Here is a 15,316-nt window from a genome sequence, read left to right as displayed (position 1 = left end):
AATAGTCGGCTGGCACACTGCTGATTCCTGCGCACGCCCGCCAACCGACATATCACTCAACTGTGTGTTGACGTAGGGACACTCGCCCGCTCGAGCGGGTCAGGCGCATGCCTGCCTGCCGAGGTAAAAATTCTGACCTATGCTTCATGCATCCACTCTGGGTGCTAGCTTGGGGCGACACAACATTCTGCTCTATCTGATTCCTACAGCAGCTTATAATCAAAATCAGGCCTTCCGTAAGTTTTTTTTACAATTGCTCTTCATTAGTTATTTAGCATTAATTTCCAATTCATAATTCAAAACTTTCATTCCCTTTGGACAGTCACACGCTGCAGGTATGTGCTCTGATCTGTTTGCATACATAAATCAGGCAGGATTTGCCTTGAGCCTCACATCTCTGAGTCACAAGCTTGAGAGACATGAGCACTAAATCTAGGCTGACACTCCAGTGCATTCTGAGGGAGTGCTGCACTATCGGATGACATGTTAAACCATGGCCCCGCCTGCCCTCTATGGCCCACTTATCCCTTAACCACATCACTAAAAATCAAATTACCTACTCATTATCACATTGCTGGGATATCTTTGCTGTAATGCAAATTGGAAGCTGTGTTTCCTGCATTACAATAGTGACTATACATAAAAAATGTTTTATTGGCTGTAAAACACATTGGCATACCCTTGAGGTTGTGAGCCTTTCTTTATTTAGTGAGTTTGCTGCTTAACTTTGGACCCTAAAAGAGTATTGAAGTTTTGATGGGACACTTCAGTTGTTAGCTTATGTTCAACAAGTTTTACCCTCTATAAATAAAATCCATATCCTGGGTAGGAATTTCATTAAAAAGAAGCTTTTCTTCAACATATTAATTTGAACAAAGTTAAGAGGATGTATTAATCTTTACACTTTGAAAGTTATCAATGGAGATCAAATTCAAAAATTTTAAGAATCCTCAAATATTGTAAATTAATTTTCATTCTGAATTTTGGGCCCTCATACACCCTCATATACCAGTTTAGAAATTGGATATTAGGTGGGCTATCGGGGCCCCAGGATTTGGCCGATGTTGCTTATGAAATGTCTGTTGGAGAATAGCCTCCTTCTTCTTCACAAAGGTTCAGCTTGCTGTTGTGCTAAAGAGAGAAATGAAGGAGAAAGTCCTTTCTCCGCAGAGGGAAAGTGAGACATGTTCTATCTTTTGACTGAGAGAATTGCTCGTCACTAGGCAACACGTTTTGTGGAATCATAAATATCAATGTGTGCAGGGACAGATCCATGTATGAATGTGATTTTAAATTCCCTATTTTATTTTATTGCAGGAAGGTGCTTCCGAAAGGAGGAGGAAAACTCGGAATCTTGGAAGGATTGCAGCTGGCAGGTACGTTCGTGTTTTGAATGCGGTCTGGTTTATTTTCCTAAGAAAGCAAGGAACGAGAAAAGACAATTCAGCAATTAAGCCTGCACTTTTCAAAGAAGGTTTATAACCCATTCTATCCTAGCTGCCCCTCAGCCCATGAAGCCTATTGAGTAGAGGTCTGTAAAATTTCTCCTGGCCACCTTCCATTGCAGAAAAACTGTAGATGGAACAATCGGAATTGTTGCCCTTTTGCTTCATAAACATTGCGGTTTTAATGCAAAGACTTTCAATCGAGTTCATCTTCCATGCTGTGATGTGACACTTCCAATATAAAGCCACTGCTCTGTTAAGAATGTCCTGGGATAATTGCATCCTGCCTCGATGTCACATCGGTGATCCACTGGCTTTGCTTTAATACGTAGGCAGTGAGACGTTTTGTGTAAAGTGAATGGGGAAATATATTGCCGCTGCCGATAACTGGGAGGCGAGATCTCTTCACATCCTACACTCACCCCAGCTCAGTGGAAATGGGGCCTTTATAATGGTGAGGCTCCATTTTCTACTCCATTCCTGTCTATTATGGATTTTACCACTACTGATTTGGTGGCAGATGAGTCCCCGTTCGCACTCAGGCTCGGTCTCCATGAATGAATATAAATCAGCATTCTGTGATGTCATCTCACCTAGGCTTAGCCTTAGTGGGAAAACTCAGGTAGGTAATCTTAGTAGCATTGAAAATATTTTAATTTCTAATTAAGTGGGCAATGATGCCATAGTTTGTGATGCAAATGCACAGAGAGCAAATTTTTTAAATATGAAAAGAAAAGTGACATTTCAAATAAAACTAAAATAAAGGGACCGCTGTACATCCCACTCATGTCTTGTGTAATGAAGATGCAACATTGTAGGGCACAGCTCCCAAACTATTGAAGGGTAAAAATGTCAACATCTATGAGGGATATTACGTTGCTTGAGGGTGACCAGGATGGATGGAGTAGGCAAGTGCAATATGACTTAATTTAGTGTGTGAGACCACAAAGCCGAAGCTTGCTTTAGACATTTAAGAAACTTTTTTATGAACCGTTCAACATTTAAGTTCATTAGGCTACTTTGGGATCGGAGCACAATAAAAGAAAATTGACCCAGTTTAGTAAGGTGAGGGGTCAAGGTTCACAGTACACCATCTATCAAGGTTGAAAACAGTAAAAGAGAAGACGAGGTAGCAGTGATTAAATAGCCCTGGGCTCAGCTTTTAAACAAACCTTTTCTTGATGGCTAATTATAAAGCAGCTTTGTCTGAAGTCTCAGAGTCAGGTGCTTGTGTTGCTTTTTTGGCTGGAAAATGCTATTGGTACTGAATATACCCTTCCCCTCTTTCCTTATTCTCTTCTTCCCCACCACCCCCTCAACTCCCAAATGAAGATTTGAAAGAAACAAGGTCATTAAGGTAATATATTTCAAAGGCGTCCACATGAAGCGAATCAATTCTGAATGGCCGCGTTCTTTTCTGAGAATTTTGATTATACAAGGAGTGTATTAAGAAGGCAAAGCTTTATTAATTAGGAAAATAATCGTGTGCATTTTAAGTTGGTGCCACTGGATATGGTGCTTTATTGGTTCCTAGTTAAGCTGATGGTAGTGTGACAAGCCAGACTTAATTTGCTTGCCCAAAATATTACCGTGTGTTGCATTCTGTAATGGATTTTGGATAATTCACATATTTTTCTTGAGATTAGAGTGCCACCTGTTGCATTATGCTACTTCTATTACAGTTAAAGCTCCTGTACTCCCTACTTACATTTCTGTAGAATTAAATTGAGCATTGCTTACTGGTTTCTCTATTTATCAAAATACATTAAGCCTAATTGTTTTCAGTTAGCTTATTTTTTTCCTTTTAAGCAAAGCGATATTGCAGCTGACTTTCAGGACCACTGTGCCTCATATACTAATGCATTCATGGCAAAGCACGGTGGGGATTTATGGGCAGACATCCGTTGTATTTGAGTTCTTTCCATGGCAAACATTGCCTCGTGGGCATAATACATGACGCAGCGAGCTCTCACTGGGAAAAGCCAGGGGTTTGAATATTTTTTGTGAAATAGAAGGTGATATCCCTCACTACTGTCTGGCCTTCGCACAAAATCAGCATTCACTCATAAAAATGCCCATTTGCAGTGAGTGTCCAGGAGTTGCTAGGCAGCTGTGGGAGGTATGACAATCTTTTTCCATCCCTTTAAAACAGGGAAGTCTGGGCTCGAAAGGACGCTTTGTGAGTGCTTCTGTGAAAAAAATGTTTCTGGCACCACGAGTGGGTGAAATGGTTTCATGCCTACAAATTGTCTTGATAGGTTTCCCTACAAACAATTTGCTATTGCTACGTTCCCTCTAGCATTAGGAGGAATGGAGGCATGTGAGGCAGCTGAGATTGCACCAAAAGAAGTCTGTGCATATCGCTGTGATACTCTCTACCTCATATATGGGTAGACATCAACATTCCTGGACTAGCCCCAGGAAGGGTTCCTGTAAAAGGCAAGATTATCTAGGAAATAAATAAATAAATAAAACTTGCATTTCTAAAGCATCTTTCAGAACCTCAGGACTTCCCAAAGTACTTTGCAGCCAATAGTGTATTTTAAAAGTGCAGTGACTGTTGTAATGTAGAGAAACACATTAGCCAACTGATACACAGCAAGATCCCACAAATTTCAATGGGACAAATGACCAAATATTCAGTGACTGGTGTGTAACCTGTTGTCAGGATATCTGAGGCTAACTTTTGTCATTGGAGTCACACTACCATTTGCAGGCAAGGATAACTAAAGCACTCAACGCTTTTGACTTTTCCTCCTTCCAGGTTAATATGAGCATTGTCTACCCAGTCAGCTACTGGGGAGGTTCAAGTGCTGCGGTGCTCCATTATTGGTCCATAGACTCCATTTCCTGCTTCCAAAGTTATTGTGGCAAACTTTGGCTACTGCCAGCTCGTTACTTGACCCAAAGAGGCTTCAGAAAGGATCAATCCATCTCCAAAAATTTGAACGGCTAACCCAGTGTTTGCCTCCATGTGTCACCTTTTGTCTTTTAAGTGACCACATCCCTTTTAAAGTCTCCATCATCCCACATTAGTGATCCGTTGTAAGGAGATTCCCCTTGTCCCCAAATGATCTTGGGAGCTGGTATAATATGGAGTTACGAGCTTAACACCTTTATTAAAATGAGACCCTGGTATCTAGCCTGAACACCTCGTACCTAATTGGGCAAATGCCATTCCAGCCACCCCTGCTTCCCATCAGGTCCCTGTTAAACCCAGTCAACCCCAGTCTATCAGAACGAATTCCAGAACTGATCATTTTCTAGCTGTCAGGTTGATTCCCATTGTAGTTTATCCCACAGCAACAGCAACTTTTGTTTACATAACACCTTTAAAATAATAAAACATGTCAAGGTGCTTCACAGGAGTGATATGACACCAAGCCACATAAGGAGATATTAGGTCAGATGGCCAAAAGCTTGGTCAAAGAGGTAGGCTTCAAGGAGTGTCTTAAAGGAAGAAAGCGAGGTGGAGAGGTGCAGGGAAGGAATTCCAGAGTTCAGGGTTGATGCAACTGAAGGCAGGGCTGCCTATGATTGAACGATTAAAATCAAGGATCTACAAGAGGCCAGAATTAGAGAAGCGCAGATACTCGGAGCATTGTGGGACTGAAGGAGATTGCAGAGATAGGGAGGGTCGAGGCCATGGATTTAAAAACAAGGATGAGAATTTTAAAATCAAGGCGTTAACATCAAGAGGACACTATTTTCTTTATTTTGGGTTTTTTTGTGTGTGAGCCTGACAGTTTTGTTGCTTCTTCAGGCTAGGGATGTGGGTTTGGGGAGCTGAATCTAGATTCAGTGGAGCCTGATTTTATAGTCAGTAAAGCAGTCAGCTTCCCTCTGCCCCCAGCTTTGGGGAAGGGCCTCTTCCTTGGAACAGCTCATTGTGTCTGAATCCCATGCCAAAACCAAGCTGAGCTGTGGCTATGGGTGGAACAGTCAACTCAATAGTAGTATTCAGCTGCAGAGAAAATATTCAGATTGTTGTCCTTTGCAGCCACCAGCTGATGTACACAGGGGCTTTGATCAACATGGTTTCAACTAGAATCCAGCCTTATCCTTCAGCTCTTAACAATAAACTAAAAGAAAACAATGCATTACATCAAACTGTTTGTTTTGCTGGGTCACTTGGATGTGCAGTGTGTGTATGTGGGCCAGATATGAAATGCATAGGCTAGAAATTTTCTTCAATTCTGCCGCAGACAGGAGGTCTCGGGTTGCCTGCCTGTTTTAAGTACATCCAATACTTAATTCCATTGACTGCCAATATTTATCCCTCAACAAACATCACAAAAAACTAATTATCCAGTCATTATCGTATTATTACTTGTAGGACTTGGCTGTGTGCAAATTAACTGCCATGTTTCCTATATTACAATACTTTAAAGGCACTTAAATGGCTGTAAAAGCACTTTGGAATGTCCTGAGGCCACGAATGATGTTGGATAAATGGAAGCTGTTCCTACTTAAACACGTCTTTACATTCGGAATTAGGGAACAGTGCTGTTGCAGGACATCTTCAAGTCCTGCAAGATTCAAACAGGAGAAGCCCACAATGCAATAAACATTAACACAAATAGGAACTGAGTTGCTGCAAATCCCAAAGGCAAGATAACCAAGGCTGTTAGGTTTTGATACTCAAGGATTATGACATAAAGGCCAATAAATTGACTTAATTTATGGAGAGGACTTGTAAATCAATCACTGCTCACTTAAATGAAGGAATTAATAAGGGAGTTCAACATTTACTTCTCTCTCAGGATATACCTGGGCCGCCTTATTTGCCCATAGGTAAAAAAATCACAATGATTTTCAATGGCATCTGCAACATATACAGCCTGAGGTGTTGTTTTAACTTCAGCACAATCCCTGAATTAAATATTTCCAAGGGTCTTCAAGGATCTCTCACATCAAAATGGAGTGTCTGGAAAAATCACCAAAGAACAAATTTAAATACAGACATTTCATCAACCTAAATAATAAATAAAACAACTAATTTCCTCTATTTGATTCTGTTGTATCTTGGGCCCAAAGCGCATATTTTTACCTTATGTGTTTAGCAAACTGTGAAAATACTTCATTTTAATACAGATTATTTGGACACTTAAAGTCATGCTCATGTAATTGTAATATTAGGGATTTATTCTATATATTTCAAGACAATCCTATTATAAAAGAAAGACTTGTATTTTTAGAGCATCTTTCATGACCTGAGATTGGCCCAAAACACTTTACAGTCACCAAAATACTTTTCAGGTGTAAGCACTCTTGCAAGCCACATTTCCTGCATCATTGTGAACAATATTCCTATTAAGAACAATTGACCATTTCTTCAAAATCCAGCTTCTTCATGTGACGTGTTTTCCAATTACTCAATTGCACAACATTGTACGTTGCTTCTTATACCAGTCTTTGGAGTTTCTCTTCCTTTGATTCTATTACATGGACTTGCTCCTTAGCAATCTGAGGCTGCACTCCCCTTCTTATTGTGCGATTATCCAACAACTGCAACACAACACAAGGAGCTCCACTGGCTGATGTAGTAAGACACCTCCATAGCGATTTAGAGACCTCCATCACTGAGCACTCTAAAGACACAATCCATAATTTGTTCATTTTTGTAGTCATGTTGTAAATTTATTCTGTTTAATTTCTGGGCTTCATGCCTAAGTTTCAGACTAAATTGCTTATCACTATGCGCAATTGTTGAACTATTACTCAATTATTCAATTGTCGATCATATTACAAGAGTGCAGGGTATGAGAGAATTAGTATTTATGTCAATAGGTTAGAATTCTGATGGATTGCAAAGTGAGGATTTGTGTTGACCTTACAGTTCTCTGCGCTACTGATTATTTGCATTTTGAAATAACAAAATTCCTTCCGATTGATGTAGACACTGGGATGTTCACAAGATCCATTTCTTGTGATAAATGTGTTTTCAGCACACACTTTTGCACTTCTGAACTGCTGCCTTGATGCTTAGATTTTTTGTGGAGAATTAATTAAATATGATGAGCGTATGATGAATACATTTGGACATTCTGTTCTGACCAATGCCCGGACAACATCTGTCGAGAGGTGGGAAGAAGCCTGTTATAAAAATGATTGAGGCTTTGTAGCTTTTACAGCCTTAAATAGATCAATAGAATCTGACTGAAATGATATCCATTTCTGGGGAAATCGAATAGCAAGATTTCTGTGCTAACCTGCTTTCCACTCTTCACAAATGCCTTTTGAGAGTCTAAGATACCTGTTCCTTAATCTGGAAATCTTTCCATCTAGTCCTTGTATCTCTTCTAAATTAGAGAGCAGACAATTTCTGTGAATATCTTTACAGATATATGGCAAAGTAGCATAAACAGCAGACAAAAATGATCAATAGCCTGACTTGTTCACTCGTCGGGCACGTGCGATCGGCGAGCCCAGGAGTGATGGGGAAACGGGGCCCCCGAACCGCAACTTTACGCTGGCTGGTCAATTAACGGGCAGCAGGCGTGAAACGCGCACTGAGAAAAGCTCAGCACTGCCGAGGGGGGGTGGGAAGAGGGCGGGCGCCAGTGTGACCGCGGGTGTGGGTGAGCATTTCCAGTGAGCTCCCTGAAGGCAGACGGCTGCCCCAGGGAGCCACAGACCTCCACAGAATGAACAAAACAACAGAAATGCTGCAATATATGTCCATGCAGCACAATCAAGCACCAGATCGAGGTTTGAGCAAAAATGTAAAGGTCGCCTGGCCGATTGGCCCGTCCGCCAACCATATAAGTGGACGGGCCACGATAAATCGCTTTCAATTGCCTCCTTAAGGGACTTAATTGTCGGCAGATCCACCTCTTGACTGCCGAGCGAGCCCTCCGACCTGATGATTGCTCACATGTGGGATGACGTCGGGATGCTCATCTCGCGCTATTTCAAGTCCGCTCGGGTCGGGTGTGCGCAAGGCGTAAAATTCTGCCTTTTGTTTTTAAGGAGAAAGAAAGAAAACTTGCATTTATATATAGTACCTTTCACAACCACAGGACGTCCCAGAGCTCTACGCAAGCAGTGAAGAACTTTTGACATGCGGTCACTGTTGTAAGAAATGCGACAGCCAATTTGCGCACAGCAAGCTCCCACAAACAGCAATGAGATAAATAACCAGACAATCTGTTACCATTGTTGGTTGAAGGATAAATTATGGCTGGCGCACCCCTGTTGTTCTGTGAAAAGTGCCATATTTTACTTTCACTGAGAGGGCAATCAGGGCCTTGATTTAATGTCTCATCCAAAGGAAGCACTTCCAACAAAACTGCACTCCCTCAATCTGTCCTACAGCAAAGAGTTGGCCTGGATTATGTGCTCAAGTCCCTGGAGTCGAGCCTGAATCCACAAACATTTGAATCAGAACTGAAAATGTTCCCACTGGGCAACAGCTGACATCTTAAATTCGTGTTATTCAGTTAGCGCAAGAATTATAAAGTCTGCACAGGTCTGTAATTGATTTGACCCACCCTTTAATAATTGGCTAAATGCCAGATTGTGGAAGTGTAGAAGATTCCTTGAGCACAGCCAAACAAAGGCAGACTAAAGGATCCAGACAAGAGAGAAAATCAATCAAGTTTCCAGCCAAAATCTAAAGCTAAGAGAGAATTTACTGGCATCTAAAGACCCCATAACTGCTGATAAACCCATTTTTCCCAACATTATCCACAGACCACAACCACTGCCCTCATTTTATTTCCTGTTTCTTCACAGGTTTTGGTTTTACTCTTGTTTTTGCTTTCGGGGGGGCAGCTGTTCATCATTCTGCCAATCACACCTCCTCCAGTTGTATCTTTTGTTTCTTTACTTGCACCATTACCACCTCCTTTGGCCTTGCACTGCCAACTCTTTTGTCATTTAATCTCTCCTCATTTCTATCCTATCACAAACTTTTTTGCTCTCTTTCTCACCTCCCCTCCCTCACCCACTTGCTTAAAACCTAATACATTTCCAACTTTTCCCAGTTCTCTAAAAAGTCATCAACCCGAAGTGTTAACTCTGGTTCCCTCGCCACACCTGGTGCCAAACCTGCTGCATTTTTTTTTAGCATTTTCTGGTTTTATTTCAGATTTCCAGCATCTGCAGTATTTTGCTTTGTATAGTTGTGGGCATCACAAACCATAACAGAAAGTTTGAGTGGTTCAGGATTATTAATTAGTGGCTGTCTTGAACTTGCTGAAAAATGTGGTTTGTTATTAATTTAAGAATTTTATAACGTATGGTAATGTTTTTTTGCTCCCTGCAAAGTACATTTTCTTCCCTTTTTCTGTAGCTAAATGAACACATATCAAAGAGTCTGAGTTAGCGCAGCGCACAGTTTGTGATGTGAGAAGCCTAATTTGACGGGAGCGTTTCTATCACATATTTATGACATAGGAACCATAGGAAAAGTTTTAACATCCCATGTGTAACTTTTCTCTGCAAATTACTTCTGGGTTGATCAAGATTGGAATGCCTCAATCTTTATATTCATCTGGTCCAAGCAGTATCGTGCCAGCATTTAATTTGACAGGCAACACTTAATGAGTATTCTGTTACCACAAACTGGCAGCAAAGCAAAGCTTGATGATGCATCCTCTCCTGCTACACATTCACATAGCTGAAATATTGTACATACTCAATAAGAATGATGGCATAACCATTTATTCAGAGCCTTGGGGAGTGGCTTCGAAAATGAGTCCCAATGTCTTGCAGCAATGCAGCGATCAGCGTGGTGTTGTTCAGAAGAGCTGCAGTTTACTGTCCTAAAGGAATAAATTGGGTCAGAATATGGGTGTTAGAATAAGATCAGGTTTAACACGGTTTAGACTGGAACTAATTCTTTTACTGATTGTTTTGAAATGCATTTGTAAGGGAGATGTTGGTCTGGAACAGCTTCAAAACTTTTAAAGCGCTACCCTCATGTTTATAAGAAAAGAATGCCTGCTGTAAGGAGTTATAACGATAAGGGAAGGCTGAACAGGCTGAGAAAGCAGAAGACTGAGGGGTGACATAATAGGAAAATTATGAAGGAGTTGAACAAGCATAAGCCTAGAGAAAATGCTTACATTTGTGAGTGAGTCCAAAACTAGGGACCCTCCGAACAAGATAGTCACTAACAAACCTAATAAAAAATTCAGGAGAGTGTTTAGAGCGTGGAGCTTGCTACCATAGAGAGTGGCTGAGGCAAATAGCGTGGATGCCTTTAAGAGGAAGATAGAGGAGTACATGACAGTGAAAGGAGCTGAAGGATACTCAGATAGGGTTAGATGAAGTGGAGTGGGGGGAAGCTCACGTGCAGTATAAACACTGGGAGAGTCCAGTTGGGCTGAATGCCCTGTTTCTATGCTGTACGTGCTATGTCAAGTCGGGATTTAATCTGGGCAATGGGGTCTCAGCCATCGATAGGAGAAACTGTGGGAACTATGCATCAGTTTTCTCCGTGAGGCCCAACACTATTTAATTCCAATCAGGCATTTACCTGGGCAGCATCAGGCCTCCTGTCTGATTAAGCCCCTGGTAAGGTGAAAATCTCACTGCCAAGCAGCTCTCCAGTAGTGGCAGCATCACTGGAGGCAGTGGCAACAGCCAGTGCTGCACTCAGGCCTACAGGAGGGATTGGCAATGGATCCCGAGATTGACGTGAGTGCAGATGGGATGGGGCTTGCAGGGGTGAGTCGCTGGTGAGGGAGGGGTTTTGGAAGCAAGGACAGGAGGGTGGCTTCCTACAGGGTCCCCCCTTCCTGATGCCAGGTCCCTCGACTGGGCACAGAGTGCCTGTGAGCAAGGGACAGCGCCCCCCCACAACATCCACGCCACTACCCCGGAAGGCTGCTGAAAAACCTGACAAAGTCTGCTGGGTGGCCTGCCAGGATGATAAGTCTCCTACCCATTGCTGGCTGCATACCAACGGCAGTGGGATTAAGCCACTTAAGGGCCTCAATTGGCCTCCTGGACTTGATCGGAGGAAGACAGAAAGTCAGCCAATCATATGCCCCCCTCCTCTGCCTCCAAACTTGGCTGGCAGGGGCATTAAATCCTGCTCGTAATCTTTCTTTTGAGTGACAAAGCATATAAGATCAAGAGACGTTTGAATATTTTGAGTGCTTTTGCAGTCATTGATTTGGCCAGTAGCCCAAGTAAACAGTACAACTGAATAAATATCTAGGAGGAGGAAGTAATTACTAATGTGTACTGTTTGAGTGATGTACGATCTGAACAATATTACAGAACAGAACTGCCCAGTACTCACTGCTAATTGAATAACTGCTCAGCCTCTTCATCTCTACAAGATATCCAGACTTGTTGAGGTGCTGATGCAGGATTGGACCATCACCTTGTGTGGGGAAAGATCCACTTGAAGCTGAAGAAGGAATCAACCATGAAGTCACAGCAGCCATTTGCAATGGAGAAACTGAAGGACATGTTTCCGCTTGGCCCCCTCCAACAGATTTGAAGTACCACCGAGGGCGGGCAGTATTGAGGAACAGTGGGAAATCTTCAAAAGAGAAATTAAGGAGAATGCAGAAGTCACTATTGGATGGAGGAGAGGAACCAACAAAGAACGATGGATCATTGACTCAACTTGCAAGTTGATTGATGAAAGAAAGCTGGTGAAGAGCAAGAGGGACCAGGAAAAGGACATTGAGGAAAGATGAGAAGTACAGAGGACTGGATAAAGCTGTGAAGAAGAGCTGCAGGATGGACGAATGAGGACGGATAGAGTTAAAGGCAGGGAGGCACAAGAAGCAGCAAATCAGAATGACTCCCAAGTTGCTGTACAGTTCTGACAGGTGCAAGAAGCAACACCATTGTACCTATCAAAGGCAAGCCCAGCAAGATACTTTTGATGGATGAGGAGGCAAGGTGGATGGAACACTTTCGGGATATCCTCAACCAGCCCACCCCAGCTCCATGTTCGAGTGCAATGACAGCACTGCACATCAACCTGGGAGGAATTGCCAGATCAGAAGTTCAAAGAGCATTCAAGAGCCTGAAGAACGACAAAGCATCTGGGATCGCGAGATCCCAGCAGAGCTTTGAAACATGGGAAGAACACCATCACAACAGAGCTCATGGAACTGTTCAACAGGGTCTGGACTGCGGAGGATGTCCCGGATGCCTGGAGGCAAGGAGTAATCATAAAGCTGCCAAAGAAAGGGAACCTCGGCAACTGCAGCAACTGGAGGGGCAAAACACTGCTGGAGGGGCAAAACACTGCTGTCTGTACCTGGCAAGGTCTTCAGCACGATGCTCCTCAACATTGAAAGCATTGGAATCTTGTGGCAACACCGATTGATGGACTTGGATTTCACAGTTGACATCGCCTTGCTGGCTGAAGAATCATGTGCTCCAAGACTTCACCATCAGTTTTGAGAGAAGCGGCACTAATGTTGGTTTACGCATCAGCTGTGGGAAGGCTACAGTGATGGCTGGAAGGCAACAAGTTCCCCCATCACCATCGGGCAACAGAACATAGAGGATGGTGACCAATTCCCCAATGTTGGAAGCAACATCTCCAGTGAGGGCGATGTAGAGATCGACGTCCATGCAGAAGTCGGTAAAGCAGCATTGGTCTTCCAATGGCTCCACACGGCCTGGGTATCCAACACCATCAACACGGACATGAAGCTGCGACTCTACATTTCCACAATGGTACCAACTGCAATCTATACCAACGAGCCATGGAAGAGAACTGCAAAGGTGTCGGTTAAGTCAGATAGCTTAAATCAGTGCTGCCTATGAAAGATCCTGGGCGTTCACGTGGAGAGGCAGCATTAAAAATGAAGAAGTGCTACAGAGGCACCTGCAGGACATCAGAATGGAAAGATGACTGAGGCTGACAGGACATGTATTTCACCTCCTGGACGTACTGCCAGAGGGGAGTAGAATGGACACCACCAGCTGGAAGAAGAAGGTGGGTCCTGCCAAAGAAGACCTGGCAAAGTACATTTAAGGAGGACCTTGATGAGCGGGACAGCACCTGGGCTGGAGCAACAGAGATTGTGATGGACCGGGGCCAGTGGCAGAGTCTTGCTGTCCTTTGCCCCTCGGCGGATCAGAGGAACGAAATCTAAGTAAGTAAGTCAACCTCTTCTGCTCCATGTGCTGCTCAGAATATTCATGTTATTAAGAAATAGTGAATTCGTTTTTCTTTTGTTCCATTTTATACTCTCAACCCAAAAAGTGGAATGCAACACTGCTTAGCTATACAAAGTGGTGGTGACTATTGACCAGCATTGCTCAGCAGTACAATCATTGAGCCAACCTTTGGATCTTTCACAACTAACCAACTTGGGTTAGTTAATGGAATATCATTACTCATCCATATACCAAGTCATGGAGATGAATGATATTTTTCACAGTGGGAAAGTATCACTGAAGTGATTACTGTTACTGTCATGTCAATTACATTGTTAAGGTTAAGAGAAACAGATGACAGTATTAATTGTCTTTGAGCACATATAAATAAGGAATACCTGGGACACTGGGTTGAGTCGGCAGAGAGCTGTGAGACTGAACAAGTTGATAAACTCTCTCAATAAAGAAAGGCTCACCAGAGTTGGTGAAAAAGCAGGCTAGCCTCTTTCATCTACCTTCTACCGCCCATCATATTATGGTGACAGAGGCAGAATTAGGCCCTTAACTGACCTTTAATCAGTCAGTTAAAGACCTCAACAGGCCTAAGGGCGTGTGGGTGGGCTTCTGCCTTAGCCGCCCACGATATTATGGGGGACAGCTCGGGGGTGGGCGAGAAGGCAGTGGGCTATTTTATGTGCCACTGCCTCCCCTCAAACATGCCCGTGCCTGAGGGGCAGGCGCGCCGTAAAATTCCCCCTATATTTCAGCCATCACCAGGTGCACACTGTGAGGCACAGTGAAAGGCATTCAGCAGTGAAAGGATCAGTTGATGGAGAGAATGATATATAGGATATTTTTGATCCCAACCATTGATTTCACTAGCAAAAAATGTGCTCCTTGGGTTAAACTGGAAGAAAAATAGTTCCCTTACCTAATTGGTGGGCAGAGAGTAGAAGGGTGACAGTATATACAAGCGGGTAATAAACAGTGCTTGCTTTTTTTCCTGTGCCAGGTAGATGGTGTTTAGTTTCCTTGTGGGGTTGGCCAGGAGAAGGAGGCTCTCCTTCGCTTTGGCTTTTTGTTGCTTCCCATTCTATCTGGAAGAGCCTGTCCGCCACTCAAGTGTTTCCTCGTGGTGGGGATAAAGATCCTCATTGCCCAGAGAACTGAGAATGGAAACCCACACCTTCCCTCCCCATGACATGATCTGGTTCTGCTCAGACTCACTGTCCCAGTCACTTTACTGCCAAGCATCCTTTTTTGTTAAATGAATTTAATTTGTGAGTTTTTCTGTTTGCCAAGTTGAAGGATGTCAGAGTTAATAACATTTCCACATTAAGCAGGCAGCGTCAACAGCAAGTACATCACCATCAGCACAGCTGAATGGAGACTTCATATTCTACATTAACAATGTGTCTCAGCCCCAAACTCAATCCACTGCTCCAGTCTGACATTTTTAATTTTATTTAAAACAGACAGTGCTATCTGATTAATCCTAAGCAGCATTCCATCATTCTCCTTATCTCCTTTCTGCATGGTTGGTAATTTGGGCTCAGTTTTTCATCTACAGGGGGCCCAGTCAAGCTGAGCCAATCCAGTTATTGGGAATACTGAATGTGAATCTGCCTCATGCTACTTTTTAAGTCCAGTTGTTTCCATTTTAAAATTCTCATCCCTGTTTTCAAATTTTTCTATGGCTTCTTCACCTCCCCCCCACCCGATCTCAAGAACCTCCTCCAGCACTAAACCCTCTGAGATCTCTGCGCTCCTTCAGTTCTGGCCACTTG

At 43.0% G+C, this 15,316-nt stretch overlaps 1 protein-coding gene across 4 annotated transcripts in view; it reads left to right on the top strand.

The window, feature by feature from the left end:
• Positions 1 to 1,316: 1,316 nt before the first annotated feature.
• The window catches only part of LOC144667817 (thyroid hormone receptor alpha), a 247,792-nt gene continuing 233,792 nt past the window's right edge, over positions 1,317 to 15,316 (top strand). For 2 of the 4 annotated variants that reach the window (XM_078529294.1, XM_078529292.1), the window contains exon 1: positions 1,317 to 1,376. The gene's annotated coding sequence lies outside the window, so the exon portion shown is untranslated. The remainder of the gene's footprint in view (positions 1,377 to 15,316) is intronic. The other 2 variants (XM_078529298.1, XM_078529295.1) reach the window with 2 other exon arrangements.

Source organism: Cetorhinus maximus, chromosome 25, assembly GCF_964194155.1.
Source record: "Cetorhinus maximus chromosome 25, sCetMax3.hap1.1, whole genome shotgun sequence".
Taxonomy (NCBI): domain Eukaryota; kingdom Metazoa; phylum Chordata; class Chondrichthyes; order Lamniformes; family Cetorhinidae; genus Cetorhinus; species Cetorhinus maximus.
This window is presented reverse-complemented; position numbering and strand designations above follow the sequence as displayed.